We start from the raw sequence: 4,126 nt of genomic DNA, 5'->3' as shown, positions 1-4,126 counted from the left end.
AAAAACACAAATCATGTAACCATGCAATAAAAAATGTATTGCATTAAAAAAAAAAAAATTTTATAAAGAAAAAATCAACCAATAAAGAGTGTATAAAGTATACAGTCAATAAGAGAAACGCAACATACAGACACATGTAATCACAAGAATGTATTGCAGAAATGTCAAAAAGCAGTACCACAGTAGTCCAAATGACGATGCGTTGCAGTCGCAGTCCTCTCTGGCGGAATATAATAGTTTAGTGTGAGGAGCAGGGCATAATTTAAGTTGTTAAATGCTGCAAATACTATCCCGGGCACGTGTTTCTCATTCAAATAAACACGCATAACCGGAAACACGGCATGTCGCAATCTATGACAAAACCGGCGAGAGCCAATGAGCGTTTGATATCGCTGCTGTAAAACTTGTTGTAAAACTCCTTAACGGCTAATTTTTTAATTATTACTATAACTACAGAGGAAGGAGATATATATCGCTGAATGGTTTGAATTTGGATCTGTTCCTCACACAAAGCATCACACGTATACCAAAGATCTGAATAAAAATTAAATACTTTTATGATCATGTTATTTAATGCTTGTGCATGACAGCATATTAATAAATGTATGTGCCCCATGGTAAACCAAATAAATATTGCATGATAATGGTTAAATGATCTCTCTCTCTCTTTATGTAAGGATTCTAAGATTATTTGTATAATAATATGATATTGACTGATAATAATAATGTATAATTAAGTGCAGTTTACTGATTTACAGATTTGCTTAATTTTGAAATGATAACTTTTCATTCTGTTTTGACTTGCAATTTCAAAGATTAAATTTAAACAATGCTACACTTCATTGAAATTTATTTGATAATTTAACCGTTATCATGCAATATTTTATTTATCTTGTTTATCATGGGTCACATAATATGCTGTCAGATCACAAGCCTGATTTGGGCCACATAATCACTGGACTGATCTGGGCCACACTCCTCCCACCAGCAATCGGCCCTCATGTTTGCCGTGATCCATGCTGTACAATCCCCACACATGGCCCAGCTCTGGCTGAAAGGGTACCTGCCATTGCCGACAGGAGGCCAGCAGTTCCAGCTTGAGGCCACATTTGGGCCAAGATCGCTTGCTATGTGGGAAGGACAACAATGTTCATGATGGAACATTGCTCTTAGGACCAACCTATACATTGTCTTTACGTTTGAATAACTAAAAAACAGACTTTCACTTTCTATGGTGAGAAGTTCAACATTTTCAGTTTACATTGTCGCATATCACAAATGCTATAAAGTCCTACTGCAGTCGATATATAGCTTGCAATATTTATGCTATTAAATAAAAGTATGTAGACAAATTTTGTAACTTGCATGCAATTATGGCATTATTTTTAAATAAGTGTTATGGTGGACAGAGGATTAACCAACAGGCTGTGTAACACTGAAGGGCCAAATACAGAAAATGCCATAGCAGCACAAATGGTGCTTCTAAAGGAAAGATCATGGATTTGTTAAAATACAGCTTATTGCTTATTGGTCATGTCAATATAACTGCACAAGTAGCCAAACACGTACACACACACACACACTACACACGACTGTTTTATGGGGACATTCCACCTAGCATAATGTGAAATCACCATTTGAACAATTAATTAAATATAACAGCCTATAAATAAAAATAAATAGACACATTTGTAATCTTTCACTTAAAACAAGTTATTATTTATTTTTTTCATAGATGCAACACTATTTGCTGTCTTGCAGTGTTGCTTTGAGTGTGATTGGTTAATCTGACCGTCACTCAGGAACCTGGCCAATGACTAGTGAGCGCGCCGTTTTCCTGGTTAAATTTGAAAATACACTGTTGCAGTGTGTGCCGCTGATCGGCTTCTGCTGCAGTGCAGTCTGCTTCGGTCAGTTCACTAGTAATGGCTTTTACATGGATTATTTAATGTCTGATTGTTTAATTCATATTTTGAGCGAGTTTGGGTTGTGGGATGACGATTGAGAACAAATAAACGCGAATATGGACAAAGACTTCTACCAGCAGCAAACAGACATGCAAACTGCAAAAGGTAAGTAACGTTAAGTACCTTATATAATATTCTATAGTTACATCAAGATACAGTGCATTGAAGTGAGATGCTAATCACGATTATACATCTCAATGTCCTACCAGTGTGTGTTAGTATGAGCTAATACTGTTAGCTGCGGCTGGGCGATATATGACCATGTCGTGGCGATGATATGAAGCGCAATATATAAACTCATAGCACAGTACTACTTAAAGTTATTGATAAAGAAATGTCCATGAATGAGGAATAAATAGCAGGATGCGCGTGGTGATGAAATGAGTGAAGAACAATAGACACAAAGCTGCACCTCACTTGAATCGTCAAATACAGACAGCCATCTCAAAATTCACTTGACTTAAACACAGTCGCTAATGTTTGGAGTCAAGATTAACATTTAGGTGGAAACCCGGTGATGTGTCAGTATATACTGCATCTGTGCACTTTGTTGTTAAAGTGACAGCAGTATAATTTAGCCTAACGTTACCTGCAGTCAGTCATAATTTTAATCAAACAACAAAATACTAAAGAGAAAATCACAAAATGTATTTAACTTACCTTTGTTCTATTGCATTAGTCGTATTGTTTGTAATTTGCTACTTTGATCTTATGTTTACTAAAATAACTGTATTGTGACACTGTTATTGTGAAATAAAATGTCCTATATTGTGAAATAATATGGTCATATCGCCCACCCATACTGTCAGCTAGTTTTAAGATCAAACTCAAAAAGTGAAGGAACTTTGAAATGAGTAATCTGAGAACACTGTCATGTAAACTCATTTGACAGAGAGGACCTGAAGGCATGATCCTTGGATTCCTTGGAGAATACTGTATGTAAACCAGGATTTTGGATCAACTGTGAAGATTTTGTATGGAGCTGGTGAGTACATTTTTGCAAGCCCATGTCTGTGTCAGTAAGTAAATAGTGTTTTATTAAACAAATTGATATTAATTTGTTTGTGTGTGTGCTTCCCCCTCATGATCCAGAAGTTTTGGGAAAGAAAATCTTCTACCACATGATCTTCAGAGGAAGTGAGTATTTATGTCTAACATTAAGACATACTAACATTAATTTATTTTTAAAGGAATGTTCACAGTATTTTTCTTTCATGTTTTTAGTTTGTTTTAATCCCAGATAAAACAGGTGTCTTCTCACAATCTTTTTTCTTTTTTTACCCCCAGCTGATTACTGGCAATTTGGAGGAGGACTGCTCTTTATCTGCTGTGTCTGTCACTTCCGGAGCATGGACTTTTGTTGTATGTTTTGGTTTTACTTGTTATTACACTAATATAGCTAGAATTCAGAATTAAAATACATATGTTTGTCTACATATATTATCAGAGCTACAGTGGTGCCCAAAATGATTAGAACACTAGTATTTTATTGGCTTTCACCGTGGACGAAGCGGAGTCCAGCCCGGGGTCGTCACATGTGGTTGCCGCAAGCCCGCCGGACGCGCCGTTCTTAAGCCCGCACGACACTGCTCACTCTAGCCGCCGGCCTCCGCTCACTCTAGACGCCGTGTGTTTCGTTGTGAAAGCGAAATCTGTCTGGAGTGACATGAAGAAACAGAACAAACGGAGACAGACTAAATCCAGAAGAACTGTGGCAACGTCTCCAAGATGCTTCAAGAAACCTACCTGCGAAGCTACAGTGCTGTTAAAAGTTTTAGGCACTTGTGTAAAAATTCTGTAAAATGGGGATGCTGTCAAAAATAATATCATAAATAAATTTTCTTTATCAATTAACTTCTGTTAACTAAATTAAATAAACATTTGGTGTAAGCATCCTTTGCGTTTAAAGCAGCTTTTGCCCTCGGTGCACTTGCGCATAGTTTTTCAGGGAGCTTCGCAGGTAGGTTTCTTGAAGCATCTTGAAGACGTTGCCACAATTCTTCTGGATTTAGTGTCTCAGTTTGTTCTGTTTCTTCATGTCATTCCAGACAGACTGGATGATGATCAGATCAGATCTCTGTGTGGAGCACTGGCTGTTGTCAGACAAAAATCTCACTGGGTTATTATGACACACTACAGCAAAAGATAGAAATAACTGA

General features: G+C 36.9%; 1 protein-coding gene and 1 long non-coding RNA gene across 2 annotated transcripts in view; one reads left to right on the top strand and one right to left on the bottom strand.

The window, feature by feature from the left end:
- LOC107661002 (rho guanine nucleotide exchange factor 2-like) overlaps positions 1 to 4,126 on the bottom strand; it is a 70,689-nt gene that overhangs the window by 58,544 nt on the left and 8,019 nt on the right. The gene's annotated exons all lie outside the window — the stretch shown is intronic.
- Positions 2,915 to 3,315, top strand: LOC107661003 (uncharacterized). Its single transcript, XR_001631066.1, has 3 exons — positions 2,915 to 2,952; positions 3,063 to 3,104; positions 3,255 to 3,315. It is a non-coding gene; the product is annotated as an uncharacterized LOC107661003 (long non-coding RNA).

The sequence above is a fragment of the Sinocyclocheilus anshuiensis genome, unplaced genomic scaffold, assembly GCF_001515605.1.
Source record: "Sinocyclocheilus anshuiensis isolate Anshui unplaced genomic scaffold, SAMN03320099.WGS_v1.1 scaffold1036, whole genome shotgun sequence".
Lineage (NCBI taxonomy): Eukaryota > Metazoa > Chordata > Actinopteri > Cypriniformes > Cyprinidae > Sinocyclocheilus > Sinocyclocheilus anshuiensis.
Note: the sequence above shows the minus strand (reverse complement) of the source record. Positions and strands in the feature narration are given on the sequence as shown.